Raw genomic sequence first — 21,818 nt, forward strand, 5'->3', positions numbered from 1 at the left:
GGAAGCGGTGCGCCTCCCACAAGTCGGTGGGAGTTTTGGAGGGCTGTTGCGGGACCAAGCCATAGACGCACAGGGTGGAAAGGTACGATTGGCGGGAACCTGGTGTGTGTCCGCCCTTGCCTGGGTGCCAGGTTCACTGCAGAGGAACGATCGTATCTGAAATGGAGAGGTCACAGTCGGTGACCTCAGAAGACATTACAAAGGGCTTGCCCGAAAGCTGACTGTGAGGAATATCGAAGGTCTGTTTGGAATCCGATTTGAATATTCATTCGCGCTCCCTCTCTCTCTCCCACGGCGACGGTGATTACTGAGAACTGAACTAAACTGAACTCTGTCACTTTGAAACTGGTCATTTACCCCTAGACGACGATAGAGCTTGATTGATCCTATTATCCTAGTTCTGTGTACATGTGTGTTTATCATTGCTGAACTGTTGCATTTATATCCTTACTATTAGAGTACTGTGTTGTTTATTTCTTTAATAAAACTTTCTTAGTTCCAGTAATCCAGACTCCAACTGAGTGGTCCATTTCTGCTGGTTTGGCAACCCAGTTACGGGGTATGTAACACATGCCTTTGGTCTCTGGAAGGAAACCAGTGCAGTATGCAATAGGGTATAATTGCAGTTTCACTCAGAGCTCCTCCCCAGCCCCAGGACAGCACACAATGGCAACATGGCAATTTGTGAGTGTAATCACACTTACAGTAAAATATTCCCAACCAGACACAATTTGACAACTCCACTGGTCGTGGGATCGCTGAGATTTCCTCCCGGAATCAGGTACTGGCTCTCGCTGCTCTTCATCCTAGACCGAACTTCGCATTCTGACCGTGAACTTGGGCTCTGTCTCTGCAGGACATAACTGTCACAGATATGGCCCTAACCATATCCACAGTAACTGCACTATCTCATATCGCCGCTTTCCTCCTGTCTCCCATGTACACAAAGGACAGTATATTGCTGCCAGTGAACGCACCATCCAACTCGCCTTTGGTCTCTGGAAGGAAACCGATGCAGTCACCGACTATTCGCCAGTCAGCCCGAGTCCACCAACAATTCTGGTAACTTTTGCCTGTACCTGAGACAGACTGAGCATACAGAGACAGGAAACAGGGTGAAGAGAAGGACCTCCAAGGTAGTAATTTCCGGATTACTCCTGGTGCCATGGGAGAGTGTAGCTAGGAACGGGATTACAGCATAATTGAATGAGTGACTGAGGAGATGGTGCAGGGGTCAGGGTTTCACTCTCGGATCATTGGAACCTTTTACTGGTCAAGGGCTTATCTGTTGAGCAGGGACATGTTGCACCTGAACTGGAGGGGAACTATTATGCTGGCTGGGAGTTTTGCTAATGCTACTTAGAGGGTTTAAACTAGTTTTGCAGGGGGCTGGGAATCGGAACACCAAGTCTGTAAGTGAAGGATTGGAATCGAAGGTAGATATCAGTGAAAGTATGGCCAGGCAAAATCAAATTAACAGGTATTATGATTCATATAATTTCAATGGTGTGTATTTCAATATCAGGAATATTATGGATAAAGGTGACTAACACAGAACATAATACAGTACATGGAACTACAATGTTGTGGCCATTACAGAGACTTTGTTGAGAGATGAGCCGGGATGCGTGATTAATCTCCCAGGCTTTTGAAGTTTTTGAAAAGATAGAGAAGGAGGTAAAAGAGGTGCGAGTTGGACTACCAGTCGGGGACAATATTACAGCTGCACTCAGGGGAGATCTAGTGGAGGGTTCAGAGGCTGAGTCCATTTGGGTAGAACTCAAGGACAGGAAGGGTGCAATCAAACTAATGGGATTGGGATTGTACTACTACCTAGTGTTGGGTAATGAGTTTATTCAGGTGGCTGCCCCCTCAGTGGATGATCAGTTAGCTGACAGAGACCACAGCTCCCTCAGTTTTAAGATAGTTATAGATAAGGATGGGATATTTTTCAATTGGAGAAGGACAAATTACGAGGGCATTATGCAGGAACTCAGAAGGGTTAATTAGAAATAATTTTTCTTCTGGAAAATCCACATCAGACATGGGGAGAGTGTTTAAAGATCAATTGCATGGTGTACAGGAAAGGTATATTCCTCTGAGTGGAAAGGACAGGGATGGAAAGAGAAGGGAAACTTGGATGTCCACAGAAGTTATTAATTTTGTCAATAAAAAAAAGGAAAAGTATGTCAAGTTTTGAAAGTTAGGATCAAATGGAGTAGATGAAAGTTATACAGAATCCAGAAAATAACTAAAAAGGGAAACTTATGAAAGCCAAGAGGGGCCATGAAGAGTCATTGGTCAGTAGAATTAAGGTAAATCACAAGGTACGCTGTACATACATCAAGATAAGAAGATAACTTGGGAGAGGGGAGGACACGTCAATGATAAAAAGAAAATCAGTTGCTTGGATGTGCAGAATATGAATGAAATACATAATAAGTACTTTGATTCAGTATTTACCAAAGGGGAACGATGTGGACTTGGAGACAATGCTACATGAAAAGATATGTTAGGGAGTTTTGAGGGCAAGGAGGAAGATCCCTGTCTCAGAGGCCAATGTTAAGCTGTCTTTAAAGAGAATGAACTCACGCAAGGCGGAAGGTCCCGATGGACTACCTTCTAAGACTCTGAAAACCAGTGCCAACCAACTGGTGGGGGTAATCAAGGGCATTTTCAACCTCTTACTGCTATGGGCAGATGTTCCCACTTGTTTCAAAAAGGCAACAATTATACGAGTGCCTAAGAAGAATAATGTGAGCTGCCTTAATGATTATGGTCCGGTAGCACTTACATCTACAGTGATGAAATCCTTTGAGAGGTTGGTGATGATACGACTGAACTCCTAGCTCATCAAGATCCTGGACCCATTGCAATTTGCCTATTGCCACAATAGTTCAATGGCAGATGCAATCTCAATGTCTCGTCACATGGATTTAGACCACCTGGACAACATAAACACTGATGATAAGACTATTGCTCAGCATTTAATGTTATCATTACCATAATATTGATTGAGAATTTGCAGAACCTGGGCCCCTGTCCTTCCCTCTGCAATTGAATGCTTGACTTCCTAACCGGAAGGCCACAATCTGTGCGGATTGGTGATAACTTCTTCTCTTCGCTGACAATCAACACTGGTGCACCTCAGGGATGTGTGCTTAGCCCACTGCTCTACTATCTCTATACTCTTGACTGTGTGGCTAGCAATAGCTCAAATAACATCTATACATATGCTGATGATATAATCATTCTTGGTAGAATCTCAGGTGGTGATGAGAGGTCCTACAGAAGTGAGATATGCCAACTAGTGAAGTGGTACCACAGGAAAAACGTGGCACTCAATGTTGGTAAGATGAAAGAGCTGATTGTGGACTTCTAGAGGATAAGACGAACAAACACATACCAATCCTCATGGAGGGATCAGAAATGGAGAGACTGAGCACTTTCAAGTTAATGGGTGTCAAGATCGCCGATGATCTAATCGACAATATATCGATGCATTTATAAAGAAGGCCAGACAGCAGCTATACATAATTAGGAATCGGAAGAGATTGCTATGTCAAAAAAAACACTCAAAAACATCTGATGTACCATAGAGAGTATTCTGACAGGCTGCATCACTGTCCGGTAAGGGCCGCGGGGGCGATGTACTGCACAGGATGGAAAGAAGTCACAGAGGTAAATTGAGTCAGCTCCATCTTGGTTAGTAGCCTACAATGTACCCAGGAGATCTTCAAGGAGCGCTGTCTCAGAAAGACAGCATCAAATATTAAGGAGCTCCAGTGCCCAGGGCATGCCCTTTTCTCACTATTTCCATCAGATAGGAGGTACAAAAGCCTGAAGGCGCACATTCAGCATTTCAGGAACAGCTTCCACTCTGCCATCCGATTCCTAAATGGACTTTGAACCCTTGGAAACTCCCTCACTTTTAAATATCTATATTATTTCTGTGTTTTTGCATGATGTTAATCTAATCAATTTTCCTATATTGTAATTGATTGATTGATTGATTTATTACTATTTTATTTTGTTTTCTTTTCTTCTTCTATGTTATTTATTGCATTGAACTGCTGCTGCTAAGTTAGAAATTTCATGACACATTTCGGTATTAATCAACATGATTCTTATTCTGATAATAATGGTAATGACACAATTGTATTGGGGGACTTCAATTTGCAAGGGGATTTGGAAAACCAGGTTTATGTTGAATCACAGGAGAGGGGATTTGTTGAATGCCTATGAGATGGCTTTTAGAGCAACTTGTGCTTGAGCCTGCTCGGTGAAAACCTATCTTTAGACTGCATGTCAAGTAATAGCCCCGATCTCATAAGGGAGCTTAATGTGAAGGAACCCCTTAGGAGACTGTTATCATAATATGATTGAATTCATACTGCTATTTGAGAGGGTGAAGAATTGCTCACATATATCTGTCTCCCAATGGAATAAAGTGATTTACAGAGGCATGAGAGAGGACCTTGCCCAGGTGGATTTGATACTGGCAGGGATTACAACAGAACAGAGGTGGCTAAAGTTTCTGGGAATGTTGCACAAGGTGCAGGATAGATATGTTTCACAGAGAAAGATGATCACACATTGACAAGAGTAACTATGAAGTTGGTTACGAAAGTCTTGTTGGTTACATAAAGAGTAAAAAGGAGGTGAAAGTTGATATTGAACCAATGACACATGATGCTGGTAAGATAGTAATGGGGGACAGAAAATAGCAGATGAACTTAATGAGTACTTCACATCTGTCTTCACTGTAGAATATACTAGCTATGTTCCAGAGGTCTGTGAGTGTCAGGGAGCAGGAGTAAATGCCATTCTTAATAATAATAAAAAAAACAATTAGTGATAGGCAACCTCAGAGGACCTAAGGTGGATAAGTCACCAGGACCAGAGGGTCTACACCTCAGATTCCTGAGATTGGTTGCTGAAGAGATAACGGTCACGATCTTTCAAGAATCACTTGATTCTGGCATGGTCCCAATGGACTGGAAGATTACAAATGTCATTCCACTCTTTAAGAAGGGAGAAAGGCAAAAGAAAGGGAACGAGAGGCCAGTTAGCCTAACCTCAGTGGTTGGGAAAGCGTTGGAGTCATATTAAGGATTAGGTTTCGAGGTACTTGGGGACAGATGCTAAAATAAGTCAATGTCAGCATGGTTTCTGTGAAGGGAAATTTTCCTTGATAAATCGGTTAGAATTCTTTAAGGAAGTAACTAGCAGTGTGGACAAAGAAGAGGCAGTGGATGTCACTTACTTGGATTTTCAGAAGGTGTTGATAAGGTGCCACACATTAGGCTGCATAACAAGATAAAATCCTAGTGCGTTACAGGAAAGTTATTCGTATGGATTGCGGAATGGCTGACAGGCAGGAGGTGGAGAGTGAGGATTAAAGAGGTCTTTTGTGGTTGGCTGCTATTGACTGGTTTTGTTCCTCAGGGGTCTGTATTGGGACTGCTACTTTTCACATTGTTTATCAATGATTTAGATAATAGAATTGAAAGGATTGTGCAAAGTTTGCAAATGATGAAGGTAGGTGGAGCGGTAAGTAGTGCTGAGGAAGCAAAGTGTTTGCAGCAGGACTTAGAGAAGTTGGCAGAATAGGCAAAAAAGTGGCAGATGGAATATAGTGTTGGGAAAAGTATGACAATGCATTCTGGTAAAAGGAACACAAGTGCGGACTAGTTTCAAACATCAGAGGTGCAGAGGGACATAGACGGCCTCATGAAAGACATCAAAAAATGTTATTTCATAGGCAGAGTCTGTGGTAAAGAATGTAAGTGCAATGTTGCATTTATTTCAAGGGGAACAGAATACAAAAGCAAAGAGATAATTCTGTGCCGTTATATGCCACTAGCCAGGCATCACTTTGAGTATTGACAACAGTTTTGGGCCCCTTATCTCAGAAAGGGCATGTTGTCATTGGAGACAGTCCAAAGATGGTTCACGAGGATGATTACGGGAATGAAGGGGTTCACAGATGAGGAATGTTTGGCAACCTTCGGATGTACTCACCTGAATTGAGAAGAATACAGTTGATCAAATTGAAATTTACCGTATGCTGAAAGGAATAGATAAAGGTAGATATGGAGAGGATGTTTCCTATGGTGGGGGTATCCAGAACTACTGTGCACAACTACACAAATGGGGGTGGGTGGGCACTTAGTGGGCAATTTTTCCGGTCAGAGAGTTGTGAGTCTGTGGAATGTTCGGTGACAGAATGCAGTAGCTGCCATGTTCTTGGTATATTTAAGGTGGAAGTTAATAGTTTAATCATCGGTCAGGACATCAAACGATAGAGCGAGAAGGCAAGTGTATGGGGTTGAGTGGGTTCTGGAAATGAGCAGACCCGATTGGCTGAATTGCATGATTCTGCTCCTATGTCTTATGGTCCTAAGGTTACAATGGGACATCTGCACGTTGCTGAGCTGGGCCGAGAAGTGGAAGATTAAATTCCATCTGGAAAAGTGTGAAGTTATTCCCAGTGAAAACTCAAACTGGATTACAGAGTACAAATGCCAGGATTATGGCAAGAAGGCTTCTGATGTGTTGGTCTTCTGTAGTCAGTGTCTGAGTTGACGAGCTGCGAAGTAACGTTACTCTATAAAACTGATTTGCCCATACGTGGAGTATTGTGTTCAGTTCTGGTTGCCTCTTTAAAGAGAGCACATGGAAGCTTTAGGGAGGATCTAGAGGGTATTTACTAAGATTCTGCCTTAATTAGAAAATGTGTATTATGCGGAAAATTTGAGCAAGCTTAGGCTTCTCCCTTTGCAGCAAAGGGGGATGAGAGGCGGTTTGACACAGGGTTACAAGACAGAAAAAAAGATCCATAGCGTGAACACCCAGCACCGTTTCACCGGGGTGTCAATGGCTAACACGAAAGGACAGGGTGAGCAGCCAGAGGTCGTGGCCCTTATTAGAACTAATAACAGAGAAAAGGTCGTGCAAAGAGGATTGAGAGAGGTGGGAAAAATGTTAAGAAATAGCAGCTTTGGGTGGTGATCTTAGGATTCATTCAGGTGCCACATGCTTGCGAGGTAAATGGTAAGGTGGTACAGTGAAATGTGGGGCTAACAATCTGGTGCAAGAGGGATGGCAGCAGGTCCACAGATAACTGGGCTCTCTTCCAGGACAGGTGGGACTGGTGTAAGGAGGATGGGTTACAACTGTACTGAGGGGACAATATTCTGACAGGGAATTTTGCTGCAGCCACCCTTGCAGAGTTTTCTCATGTGGCATGAATGAGGGAGGGGGTGGGTGGAAGCCAGAGCTACAGGTCAGTAAGTAACATTGAGCGGAAGGTAGAGACGAGGTTGAGAAACACCATCAGAAGTCAAGATGGGGCATCGTTAAGGAAGACAGTGGCACTAAGGGGCTGAAATATGTTTACTTCAGTTCAGCATGTAGAAAAGTTAAGGCAGACATACTTGGAGCGAGGATTACTATGTGACACGGTGAGTTAGCCATTGCAAAGTTCTGGCTGAGAGAAGGGCAGGTCTGATGGTTAAACATTTCAGGATTCAGGTGATGCAAACAGTCCAGAGAGAGGTGAATGAGGTTGGGGAGCTGCACTGCTGGGTGTGGGAATGCAGTGCCAGCGGTGGTGGTGGAATCGGATACAATGGGTCTTTAAAGAGCCTCTTATGGTGCTTAGAAAAGTAGAAGGCTATTCAGTAGCAACATTCTTGGTGGACTCTAGAGTAATTTACATGGTTAGCACAATATTGTGCACCAAAGAACCTGCGCTGTGCTGTAAATTTCTATGTTCTCTATGTACTAGGAGCACTTGAGTATTTTCTGCAGCTGCTCTGACACGTATCTGTTTCTGGTTCTCTGGAGACAACACAACATTCTTGTATCTCTATTACAGCTACTGAAACTTGAGTCTTCTCTCAAATACTGTCCTGCCTGATCTCTTCCTCCCTTGCTGGGCTTCAGGGACACTGTCAGTTCCAACAGCCTGGCTGTGTCCTAGTGCCCAAATAGGTCATTCCATCATCAGTATTCAAAATGTGTTCTTGTTGTGAGCGGAGCAGACACTGGGGGACCCTGATATATCCAGCTCTTTCCCTTGTCTCTCCTGGTGGTCACCAAGCATGTTGGCATCCTGCACCTTAGCTGTGACCACAACAATGATCCGGTCTCTGTGTCCTAGACTACCCTTGGTCGGTCGATCACTCTGTCAACTTGCATCACATATCAGTCAGGAACTGCAGCCGCTGCACCTCCCTCATGTGAAGTTATCAGTGACACTGACAGATTCCATGATCTCCTACATCATCAGCCTGACAATGTCTTTGCCATAACTGTCACTCCAGCTATGCAACAGGGAGAGGAATTATGAAGAAAAGCCTCTGAAATTTGACTTTGCAGAGTACACCTCATATGCCATTCCCTTGATTCACTGTCTGACTTGTTTTGTGCCTCCTATAGGTTTCTCCAGTGTCCTGTCCAATTTCAGTTTTCTAAATCTTACATATGACTCCTCATACTTTTTTAAACAAATACAGTATCTCTCACCTACCTTAGCTCCCGAATGTCCCTGTTCTTATCTACCTTCCTAACATTGACAGGGAACTCCGGAATTCTGACCGACTGGACTGTGAGTGACTCTGATATGTCAGATGGACTTATCGAGAACATTGGTTCCCAGACTACTGTCTATGATTTCTATTTATTCTGCTGTAATTAGCATTTCACAAATTTACATTCATTCACGTGCAGGTTCATTCTTATCCTTATCAATAACTGTCTGAAGCCCTTCAGAAATATAATCCTTAAATATTTCCCAATGGATCTCCAATCATCTCTTCAGACTCATTTCCCAAGACTCAGTCCAGTATGTCACCCTCCCTGGTGACCATCTACATACTGTTTCAGGAAACCTTTCTGAACACACCTAACAAATAATGCCCCATCCGAGCCTGAGGCTGCAAGGGAGTTCCGGTCAATAGACAATAGGTGCAGGAGTAGGCCATTCAGCACTTCAAACCAGCACTGCCATTCACTATGATCATGGCTGATAATCCACAATCAGTATCCAGTTCCTACCTTATCCCCATAACCTTTGATTCCACTGTCTTTAAGAGCTCTATCCATCTCTTTCTTGAAAGCATCCAGAGACTTGTCCTCCACAGCCTTCTGAGGCAGAGCATTCAATATATACACAACTCTCTGGGTGAAAAAGTTTTTCCTCAACTCCGTTCTGAATGGCCTACCCCTTATTCTTAAACTGCGGCCTCTGGTTCTGGACTCACCCATCAGTGGGAACATGCTTCCTGCCTCCAGCGTGTCCAATCCCTTAATAATCCTATATGTTTCAATAAGATCCCCTCTCAGCCTTCTAAATTCCAGAGTATACAAGCCGAGTTGCTCCAATCTTTCAACATATGACAGTTCCGCCATCCCGGGAATTAACCTTGTGAACCTACGCTGCACTCCCTCAATAGCAAGAATGTCCTTCCTCAAATTTGGAGACCAAAACTGTACACAGTACTCCAGGTGTGGTCTCACCAGGGCCCTGTACAGCTGCAGAAGGATCTCTTTGCTCTTATACTCAATTCCCCTTGTTATGAACGCCAGCATGCCATTAGCTTTCTTCACTGCCTGCTGTACTGCATGCTTGCTTTCAGTGACTGATGTACAAGAGCACCTAAATCTCGCTGGAATTCCCCTTTTCCTAACTTGACTCCATTTAGATAATAATCTGCTTTCCTGCTCTTACCACCAAAGTGGATAATCTCACATTTATCCACATTAAACTGCATCTCCCATGCACCTGCCCACTTACCCAGCCTGTCCAAGTCACCCTGCATTCTCATAACATCCTCCTCACATTTCACACTGCCACCCAGCTCAGTGTCATCGGCAAATTTACTATTGTTACTTTTAATTCCCTCATCTAAATCATTAATAGACATTGTAAACAGCTGCAGTCCCAGCACTGAACCCTGCGGTACCCCACTGGTCACAACCTGCCATTGCGAAAGGGGTCCATTAATCGCTACTCTTTGTTTTCTGTCGGCCAGCCAATTTTCAATCCATGTCAGTACTCTGCCCCCAATACTATGTGCCCTGATTTTGCCCTCTAATCTCCTATGTGGAACTTTATCAAAGGATTTCTGAAAGTCCAGGTACACTACCTCCACTGTCTCTCCATTGTCCATTTTCATGGTTACATCCTCAAAAAATTCCAGAAGATTAGTCAAGCATGATTTCCCCTTCATAAGTCCATGCTGACTCAACCGGTCCTGTTACTGCTATCCAGATGTGTCATAATTTCATCTTTTATAATTGACTCCCGCATCTTTACCACCACCGACGTCAGGCTAACCGGTCTATAATTCCCTGTTTACTCTCTTCCTACCTTCCCTGTTTACTCTCTTCCTACCTTCTTGAAGAGAGGGACAACATTAGTCATAGTCATAGTCATACTTTGGGGAAAATTGGTTTTTGTTACAGTTGCACCATAAATAATTAAATGGTAATAAAACCATAAATAGTTAAATAGTACTATGTAAATTATGCCAGGAAATAAGTCCAGGACCAGCCTATTGGCTCAGGATGTCTGACCCTCCAAGGGAGGAGTTGTAAAGTTTGATGGCCACAGGCAGGAATGACTTCCTATGACGCTTTGTGTTGCATCTCGGTGGAATGAGTCTCTGGCTGAATGTAGTCCTGTGCCCACCCAGTACATTATGTAGTGGATGGGAGACATTGTCCAAGATGGCATGCAACTTGGACAGCATCCTCTTTTCAGACACCACCGTCAGAGAGTCCAGTTCCATCCCCACAACATCACTGGCCTTACGAATGAGTTTGTTGATTCTGTTGGTGTCTGCTACCCTCAGCCTGCTGCCCCAGCACACAACAGCAAACATGATAGCACTGGCCACCACAGACTCGTAGAACATCCTCAGCATCTTTCGGCAGATGTTAAAGGACCTCAGTCTCCTCAGGAAATAGAGACAGCTCTGACCCTTCTTGTAGACAGCCTCCGTGTTCTTAGACCAGTCCAGTTTATTGTCAATTCGTATCCCCAGGTATTTGTAAGCCTCCACCATGTCCACACTGACCCACTGAATGGAAATATGGGTCACTGGTACCTTAGCTCTCCTCAGGTCTACCACCAGCTGCTTAGTCTTTTTCACATTAAGCTGCAGATAATTCTGCTCACACCATGTGACAAAGTTTCCTACCGTAGCCCTGTACTCAGCCTGATCTCCACTACTGATGCATCCAACTATGGCAGAGTCATCCGAAAACTTCTGAAGATGACAAGACTCTGTGCAGTAGTTGAAGTCCAAGGTGTAAATGGTGAAGAGGAAGGGAGACAAGATGGTCCCCTGTGGAGCCCCAGTACTGCTGATCACAGTGTTACAAGCACACGTACTGTGGTCTGCCAGCCAGGTAATCAAGAATCCATGACACCAGGAAATCATTAGCCACCCTCCAATCCACAGGAACCGATCCTGAATCTATTGAACATTGGAAAATGATTACCAATGCGTCCACGATTTCTAAAGCCACCTCCTTAAGTACCTTGGGATGCAGATCATCAGGTCCCAGGGACTTATCAGCCTTCAGACCCAACAGTCCATCCAACACCATTTCCTGCCTAATATAAATTTCCTTCAGTTCATCCATTACCCTAGGTCGTTTGGCCACTATTGTATTTGGGAGATTGGTTGTGTCGTCCCTAGTGAAGACAGATCCAAAGTACCTGTTCAACTCGTTTGCCTTTTCCTTGTTCCCCATAATAAATTCACCTGTTTCTGTCTTCAAGGGCCCAATTTTGGTCTTAACTATTTTTTTTTCCTTTTCACATAGCTAAAGAAGCTTTTACTATCCTCCTTTATAATCTTGGCGAGTTTATCTTCGTACTTCATTTTTTTTTCTCTATGTATTGCCTTTTTAGTTACCTTCTGTTACTCTTTAAAAGCTTCCCAGTCCTCCGGCTTCCCACTCATCTTTGCTATGTTATACTTCTTCTCTTTTATTTTTTTATACTGTCCATTACTTCCCTTGTCAGCCACGGCCTCCTCTTACTCCCCTTAGGACCTTTCTTCCTCTTTGGAATGAACTGATCCTGCACCTTCCGCATTATTCCCAGAAACACTTGCCATTGCTGTTCCACCGTCATCCCTGCTAGGGTATTGTTCCATTGAACTTTGGCCAGCTCCTCCCTCATACCACCATAGTTCCTTTTGTTCAACTGTAACACTGACACTTCCGAGTTTCCCTTCTCCCTCTCAAATTGTAGATTAAAACTTATCATATTATGGTCACTACCTCCAAATGGCTCCTTTACCTCGAGGTCCCTGATCAAATCCGGTTCATTGCACAACACTAAATCTAGAATTGCATTCTCTCTGGTAGGCTCCAGTACAAGCTGTTCTAAGAATCCATCTTGAAGGGACTCCAGAAACTCCCTTTCTTGGGGTCCAGTACCAACCTGATTCCTCCAGTCTACCTGCATGTTGAAGTCCCCCATAACAACTGTAGCATTACCTTTGCAACATGCCAATTTTAACTCTTAATTCAACTTACACCCTACATCCAGACTACTGTTTGGGAGCCTGTAGATAACTCCCATTAGGGTCTTTCTACCCTTAGAATTTCTCAGTTCTATCCATACTGACTCTAAGTCTCCTGATTCTATGTCCCGCCTCGTAAGGGACTGAATATCATTCCTCTCCAACAGAGCTACCCCACCCCCTCTGCCCATCAGTCTGTCCTTTCGATAGGACGTATAGGCTTGAATATTCATTTCCCAGGCCATGTCCACTTGAAGCCATGTCTCTGTTATTCCCACAACATCATACTTACCAATTTCCAACTGTGTCTCAAGCCCATCCACTTTATTTCTTATACTCTGTGCATTCATGTACAATACTTTTAATTCATTACTCCCCTCACCTCCCATATCAATTCCTACTTCACTTGGCCATACCCTACAATCCCTTCTTGAGCTTTCTGCTCTGTTGATTCTGCTGTCTTTCTTAACTTTTCCTATTCTCACTTTCCCTTTATCTCCATCCTTATATTTCCAGTTCGTCCCCTCCCACCACTACTTAGTTTAAACACACCCGTGTTGCAGAGGCAAACCTGGCTACCAGAATGCTGGTGCTCCGCTTCTTAAAGTGCAACTCGTCCCTTTGTACAATTCATCCTTTCCCCGAAACGTATCCCAGTGGTCCAAGAATGTAAATCCTTGCTTCCTGCTTCAGTTCCTCAGCCACACATTCAGATCCGTTATCTCCCTGTTCTTGACCTCTCCCGCAGGGAACTGGAAGCAAACCGGAGATTACCACCCTAGAAGTCCTGCTTTTCAGCCTTCTTCCGAGTTCTCTGAAGTCACGCTGTAGAATGTCTTTCCTCTTCTTCCCCACGTCATTTGTGCAGACATGCACCACCACTTCCGGATGTTCACCTTCACTCTTGAGGATTCCCCGCAATCAGTCCGTGACATCCTGGATCCCGGCACCAGGGAGGCAACACACCATCCTTAAATCTCGCCTGTTGCCATAGTAACCCCTTTCTGTACCTCTCACTATGGACTCCCCTACTACCACGGCTCTGCCTGACGTCTGTCTCCTCGGCTTTGCTTCAGCGCCAATTGTTGACTCGCAGACCTGACCGCCTCTCAGGCTGGCATCATCTTCTGTCCCGACAGCTTCCAACAGGGAGAATCTGTTTACGAGAGGCACATCCCCCGGGGTCTCCTGTACTTCAAGCATGCTTTCCTTGCTCATCGTCGCCCCCCTTCTCTCTTCCAGTATCACCGGTGTAACGACCTCACTGTAGGTCCTGTCCAGAAAACTCTCGTTTTCCCGGATGAACCTAAAGTCATCCAGTTGCCTCTCCAGTGCTGCAACACGGTCCTTCAGAAGCTGAATCTGGACACATTTTCCACAGGTGTAGGAGCCAGAGGCACTATCAGTGTCCCTGACCTCCCACATCATGAACGCAGCACACTGAATCAGCCTAGTGGTCATCTCTTCACCACTTCTCACCCTCGCTAACTGTGGCGTAGTCTCCTCTCTCAGCCTCCTCTCCGAAGACTCTCGAGCCAAAGACTCGCACTTTTCTCACAAAGACTGTCGAGCCAAAGACTCGCACTTTTCTCACAAGGCACTTCACTCGACATGGCCGCTCCCCTAGAGCAAACCTTGCTTGTATTAGCTGATAATCTGAATAATTAGCTTCACCTGTCGCGCCTCCTGCGACCTGAAAGGTCTGTTCTCCTCGCTGCTCACGACCGGCTTTTTAAATCAGCCGCTCCTTCTCATCCAATCCCCGCACTTACTTCTCCACCTACCGCTCCTCCTGCGACCTGGTCATTCTGGGGAGATTAATTACCCACTACAGCTACTCTATTGCTTTTATATCAGCAGTCTATAACCTGCCGACATATCTGTTGATTTCGCTACAGTGATTGCACCTTTCTTATTCCTGCACGCCGTGTACATTATTTTACTGGATGAGCCTCTTGGATGACCTCGATTTTATGACATTCTGCCTGAGCAGCATTGCAGCTCCCCAGCCTCATTCACCTCCCTCTGGACTGCTTGAATCATCTGAATTCTGGAATGTTTAGCTATCAGTCCTACCCTTCTCTCAGCCAGATCTTTGTAATAACTAATTCACTATGTCACAGGGTAATCCTATTTTGAAGAACGTCTGCCTTAACTGCTCTACACCCTGCCCTGAAATAAACACACTTCAGCCCCTTGGTGCCACTGTGCTCATTAACAATGCCCCATCTTGACTTCCTGATGGAGTTTCTCGACCTCGTCTCTACCTTCTGCTGTTTGCTACTTACTAACCTATAACTCTGGTTCCCAACCATCCCCTTCCTCCACACACATGCCACATGAGAAAACTCTGCAAGGGTGGCTCCAACAAAATTCCCTGTCAAAATATTAGCTCCCCTCAGTACAGGTGTAACCCGTCCTCCTTACACCAGCCCCACCTATCCTGGAATAGAATATAGTGATCTGTGTTCCTGATGCCATGCCTCTTGCACCAGATTGTTAGCCACAGATTTCACTATACCACCTTACCATCTGTTAACTCGCAAGCATGTGGGACCTGAATTACTCCTGAGATCACACCCCAGATTTCCTACTTCTTAACTTTCTTCCAAATACCTAAATTCTATTTGCAGAAACTTCTTTAATTCAGCTCAGTGTATTTACAAATGAATTGCTGCACCCATGTTAACGCAAAAACACTTTACGAGAACTCCAAGGATTTCAATGTCGAAAGGCAAACAAATGTCTACAGTAGCAGCAGTACAATAGATCATAATAATACTGATCATCCACTAAACAAGCCAATTTCTGCAATGTTGGAGGGGTCACGAATCTGACAATATCACGCAGCCAGTTCTCTCTCTCTCTCTCTCTCTCTCTCTCTTTCTCTCTCTCTATCTATCTATCTATCTCTCCCTCTCCCTCTCTTTCTGTCTTTCCCTGTCTGTCTCTCACTGCCTCTCTTGCACTCTCTCTTTTCTCCCTTTCTTGCTCTTCCTGTTTTGCTTTCTTTCTCTGGCTCTCTCTTGCCCTCTCTCTGCCTCATCCTGTCACTCTGTCTGTCTGTCTGTCTCTCTCTCTCTCTCTCTCTCTTTCTTGCTGTCTTTTTAATTCCCTCTCAACATTCTGTTCCCTGTTGCACCTCCAGCTGTGGATGCCCTGAGACAACTCTCTTTCCACATTGTAGCAAAGAATGTGCTCATTTTTATACCCTTCAAAACCGCTTACACTGGTATATTTACATCTCGGTGGGACCACCTGCAACCACCCGAACTTTGGTGACCTTCAGCCCAGATAAACATGTTTTTCACCACCACAACTACTATGGCTGCGCTTGGCTCTATGAAAACATTGCTGTAGACTAGTTCTCTTGTACTTCCTCGCCTACTTCTGGAGTCCGAGCCCGAGTCAAGTCACAGGTTCTGGGTCCTTGCCCAGTCTCTGGCTCGGAGTCCATACCCAAGTCTTGAAGTACCCAAGACCAAGACCCCATCCTCAAGCCTCAAACCACGACCCCAGCCTCAAGCCTCAAGTCCAAGACCCCAGCCTCAAGCCTCAAGCCTCATGTTCAAGACAGCAGCCTCAAGCTTCAAGACCAGGACCCCAGTCTCAAGCCTCAAGACCAAGATTCCAGCCTCAAGCCTCAAGACCAAGATTCCAGCCTCAAGACTCCAGACGAAGACCCAGCCTCAAGCCTCAAGACAAACACCCCAGTTTCAAGCCTCAAAACCAAGACCCCAGTCTCAAGCCTAAAGACCAAGATCCCAGTCTCAAGCCTTAAGGCCCCAAGCCTGTCTCCAAGCCTCAAGCCTCTAGACCGCAGCCTCCAGTCCTGCAGTCATGTCATGTCCATGTCTGGTTCTGGGGCCCGAGCCCGAGGCAAGACCTAGGTTCTGGGTCTTTGTCCAGTCTCTGGCTCGGGGTCCAAGCCCTAGTATGTGTTCTTGTCCCTACTCCTTGTCTGTATCCTGTCACGTCCCTGCTCTAGTCAAGTCCTGCTCTTTGTACTTCAGTGTCTGTGTTTTGCATTTGGGTCCGTTCACAACACTCTCCATTGTGACACAGCTAGACAAAGGAATTGGTTGTTGACTTCAGAAGGAGTAGCGGACCGCACGACCCCATTTACATCGGTGGTGCGCAACTGGAACAGGTCAAAAGTTTTAAGTTCCTCCGGGTCAATATCACAAATGACCTGATTTGGTCTACCCAAGCAGAGTCCACTGCCAAGAAGGCCCACCAGCACCTTTACTTCCTGAGAAGCTAAAGAAATTTGGCCTGTCCCCTAAAGTCCTCACTAATTTTTATAGATGCACCATAGAAAGCATTCTTCTAGGGTGCATCACAACCTGGTATGGAAGTTGTCCTGTCCAAGACCGGAAGAAGCTGCAGAAGATCATGAACACTGCCCAAAACATCACACAAACTAATCTTCCGTCCTTAGACTCACTTTACACAGCACGCTGTTGGAGCTGTGCTGTCAGGATAACCAAGGACACGGCCCACCCAGCCAACACACTTTATGTCCCTCTTCCCTCTAGGAGAAGGCTCAGGAGCTTGAAGACTCGTACGGCCAGATTTGGGAACAGCTTCTTTCCAACTGTGATAAGAGTGCTGAACGGATCCTGACCCGGATCTGGGCCGTACCCTCCAAACATCCGGACCTGCCTCTCGGTTTGTTTTTTTTTGCACTACCTTACTTTCTCTTTTCTATTTTCTATTTATGATTTATAATTTAATTTTTTACTATATTTTCTATCGATTTGTACTCCAGGGCGAACGAAGGGCAGAATCAAATATCGCTTTGATGATTGTTCACTCTAGTATCAATTGTTCGGCGACAATAAAGTAAAGAAAAAGGAAAGTACAGTAATTTACATATTGCTGTATATTTATCAAGGACCTTGTACAATATCCACTTCCTAAACTTTCTCTAAGATTCCTTTTCTTTTTTGACTGAATTTGCAACATTGCTGAACCACCACTCAGCTTTAAGTAAATTCCACAGGTCCGATGTGAATTTACCCAATCTCAGCAGCTCCCAGTCTCTACTCTCCCCATTTCCTGACAAACATAGTTCTCATTAGCTTGCCCTCAGTTTAGTAGATACCCCAAAGTTGTGTCCTTATTTGGCGATGACGGTTGTCAAAATAGTCTCCCACAGAAAATCATCAGTTGTAAGGCTCATGCTCCAGTGCAAGGTCTGTGAAATGTCTCGAATGTATTTACTTCTAACACTAACCGTAGCTGCGATTTCTGTTCGTTTTTCGTGCGTTAAAGTAAAATAACCTAAGTCTTTCCCCACTGGTATAAATTCCTCCAAACACCTTGAAATTATCTCCCCTCGGATTTGCCACTTCCACTGCCGGACAGATACTCTGACTGTCTACTGGATATTTGCCTTTCAGCATCTTGTATACCTCAAGCCTCAAGTCCAAAACCCCAGCCTCAAGCCTCAAGTCCGAGACAGCAGCCTCAAGTTTCAAGTCCAAGACCCCAGCCTCAAGCCTCAAGACCAAGATTCCAGCCTCAAGCCTCAAGTCCAAGACCCCTCTCATCTCTCATCCTGCTTCTCTCCAAAGAGAAAACTGTTCCCATCCTCAACTTGTCCTCACAACACACCCTCTATGAAGTTCAAAGTTCAACATATATTTACTGTCAAAATTTACACGTGTTACCAAATACTACCCTAAGATTCATCTTCCTGTGGTCTTTCATAGCGAATACCTGTGGTTCCATGGTGTAATGGTGAGCACGCTGGACTTTGAATCCATCGATCCGAGTTCGAGTCTCGGTGGAACCTGTGCCTTTATTCTGTCAAGTGAGGTGTCCGTTTGTGAATACATGCACTGATTTTATGTGACAATTTAGGTCACTAAATTTAAGTTCACTCCCCCAAACTCCCCTTTAGGTCACTCCCTGGGAGGTCGGGAGGCCGCTCAAGCACAGGTCAAAAAGCCGCGACTAGACATATGAAGGTCCCACGGAAGGTCTGAGTACGAGCTGTGGTATTCCGTGATGCTGCGGGAAATTCGTAGACATTGGTGCGGACCGTAATTTATATTGGTCTCCTTCAGGTTTATTTTTTTCTGTGTTCACTTTCTTGTTGGCGATATGTTACTTTTTGGGTGGGCGTGATGTTGGGTCTTGGGGTTTAATGTTCTTGTTGGCGTTTGTCCCTGTGTTAGATCTGTTAGATTTTTGTGCGAGGGAGGGGTTAGGGGTTTGATGTTATTGTCGCTGTTTTCTGTGTAGGAGGAGCTTGGAGATTAGAGGTTTGATATTTTACATGCCGTGTACAGGTGGGTGATCAGTTAGATTTCTGCAAGGGTGGCGTTGGGATTTTGGGACTTGCGAGTTCTATTTCTTGCTTTTTTTCATGCGGAAGAGAGGTCATGTTTTTTCTTTCAACGACTTTCATGTTTTTTTTTCTATATTTCGTGGTTATCTGTAGAGGACGAATCTTACAGTTGTATTGTGAGCTTATTCTTAGGATAAGTAAAATTATCCCCTGCTTTAAAAGCCTGATTGTTGAAGAATAATGGCTATTCCTGAACCTGGTACTATCGGACGTGAGGGCTCGCATAACTTCTTGATGGCAGCATCGAGAAACGAACATCGCCTGGATGATGGGGGCCTTGATGATGATGCTGCTTTCCTTCGGCAATGCTCCGTACAGATGTGCTCATAGTGGGGAGGGCTTTATCTATGCTGGACTGGCTGCATCCACAACTTTTTACGGTCCACTTCACTCAATGGTATTGATGCTTCCATGCAGATCATGATGCAACAAATCAGGATTTTCTCTGTACATCTACACAAGTTTGTCAACGTTCGAGACAACATTTTCACAAATTTTCGTAGTATTGGCTGTAAATGCTGGGAAACCGTTCCAGGGTGCGAACAAATTCTGTTCCTCTAAACCTCTACACTAAGAGTTGTGTCAACATTGTGGAAATTACAATCACACACTATCTGTTGCTTTTACAACTTGCTACAACCTTCCTACTTCTCTGTTCCTTTTTCTCCTGCTGGAACTTTAAAAGCCTTTGCAAAGTCAAGCACACAATATCTCCAGGTTTCCCTTCTATGCTGAAAGAATCCCAGTGGGAGCGAGATGATTGACAGTGGCCACGTATTGCTCTCCACTATCAGGGTTGTACAAGTCTCAGGGCTTGAAGCGCTGGGGTCGTACTAGTCTTCAAGGGTGGAGTACAATGTAAGGTGGGTTCAGGTCTGTGTGCACTCACACAGCGCTGAGAGTTTTATAGGTCTAAGTCCTCGTAGCAAAAGTCTATATATTGCAAATTACTTTGCCCTGTGTGTTTCCAGTGTTGCAAGTGGCTGGTGTACAGTGTGCGGAGTTTGGTCTGTGTTCGGCCGTGTCTTCACTGTGTCATGTCTGCCTTTATCTGTACAGCAAATGGATGCTACTGGAAAACTGTGGCCCCACAGAGTTGTGTTGGGGTTGCTGGGGTCTGTGTCCCTGTCATATGGTGCAGAACAAAGTGGGGTTTATTACTGTTAAATTTAAGATCCTTGCAGGAATGTTACAGTTCTCTGATTACACAACGCAAATTCAGTTAAGTGTCTGTGTATAAAAAAAAATCTCCGTCATTTCTGTACTGGTCAGTCACTGTGGAAGTCTTTGTATCAGCTATTATCAAGACCTGTCTCTTAATGACGTGCTGCCAACAGTTGTAGAGGTCTGTGCGGTGCGGGCTGTTGTAAAGATCTATCTTCTTACAGTGCGGTGCCTCGTGTTGTAAAGGCTTGTGCCCATACAGTAAGATGCTGATGGTGTTTATAGGTCAGAGTTGGGTCATCGGTGTAACGTTTTGATAAATCTTTGTACTTTGTACATCAGAGTCTTGTGCTGGTCTGTGCCTTTACTGACCTGTACTGAGCTCCGGCAGCTCAGTTTGCTTGGAATGCAGTGGCAGAGCCTTTACAGAAGTTTGTCCTTACTACACGAACTGGCCATATACACTTGGATAGATTAAAAGTCACTGAGTTTGTCAGACCATTAGTGGGCAGAAGATCACTGTGGAATGGGAGAGGAATGGGGGGAGGGAGGGGAGCGGAGAGCGGGGAACGTCGACTCAGACCATGAGATGCCTGCGTCGGCCATTTTCATGCCTTACAAGGCGCAGATTGGAAGACAGTGTGGGGAGCTGACACTAGAGCAATGTGTGGTTAAGTGCCTTGCTCAAGGACACAAACATGCTGCCACAGCTGAGACTCGAACTAGTGACCTCCATATCACTAAACGAACGCCTTAACCACTTGGCCAGGTGCCCAACACAATGGGGTAGTGTTGTGGAATGGCTTCACCAGTAAACCAATCAAGTATATACAAACTTCTGGTACTACATTCCTACTGTCCATTTCCCAGTCTTTTCCCACAGCTCGGTATGCTATTTCCCCGAAGGACCTGTCCAGTTCCTCTTTGAACACACTGAATAGTTGTTCCCATCAGCTCGGCTGGCTATGTGTCTCAGATGAGGACAACAGTCAGAGTAGAAAGAAGAATTTCGTCACATGTCCCTTTGATCCTTTGCACAATAGGCCTGAAATCATTCACCAATAAACAGTGAACAGTATAGCACAGGAAGAGTCCCCTCGGATCACTCTGTATCTGTTGACCATGATGCCAGTTTAAACTGCATGTCTGCATGCATGTGGTCTGTGTCCGCGAATGGACTAACCCCCAAAGTATTTATCCACCTTAATACTCCTTGACAGACCCAATACCATCTCCTCCTTAAAATCAACACATCTGAAAATATCAGTATAGCTTTTCCTGATCTCGCTTTCCTCCATGTCATTTTCCTTGGCAAAACCAATGAAAATAACTCATTTTGTATCTCACCTGCTAAATATGGCTCCATGCAAACACTCCCCCTTTGTCCTTGAGTGGCCCTGCTGTTTCCCGAGTACTCTGTTGTTTACAGTGTATGTGTCAAATGTCTTGGCCTTCTCTTTAAACCTCTTTACTGAGGGGATTTCATGATGACTGTTCACTCTTCTGATTTGCAGCATGATTTGTTTCTTGTTTCCTTATTAGTCCCACTAGATAGGTACAATTTGTGCTGCTAAACCTAATCTATGCCTGATTTTTATTAAACGAATAACTAAATGCAATATATCCCATTACTCTGAGCTCCTGAACATCACCAGACTTCCCTTACTCCCTCAGAGGGACAGGGAAATTCTGAATTCTTACCGTCTGGGCTGTAAGGAGTTAACCAACAAATTCAGCTCTCGACGACT

General features: G+C 44.8%; 1 non-coding gene across 1 annotated transcript; it reads left to right on the top strand.

Annotated features, from left to right (window-relative positions):
- The first annotated feature begins 18,276 nt into the window (after positions 1 to 18,276).
- trnaq-uug (transfer RNA glutamine (anticodon UUG)) lies at positions 18,277 to 18,348 on the top strand. Its single transcript has one exon. It is a non-coding gene; the product is annotated as a tRNA-Gln (tRNA).
- The last annotated feature ends 3,470 nt before the right edge of the window (positions 18,349 to 21,818 follow it).

This window comes from Mobula birostris, chromosome 28 (genome assembly GCF_030028105.1).
Source record: "Mobula birostris isolate sMobBir1 chromosome 28, sMobBir1.hap1, whole genome shotgun sequence".
NCBI classification, from domain to species: domain Eukaryota; kingdom Metazoa; phylum Chordata; class Chondrichthyes; order Myliobatiformes; family Myliobatidae; genus Mobula; species Mobula birostris.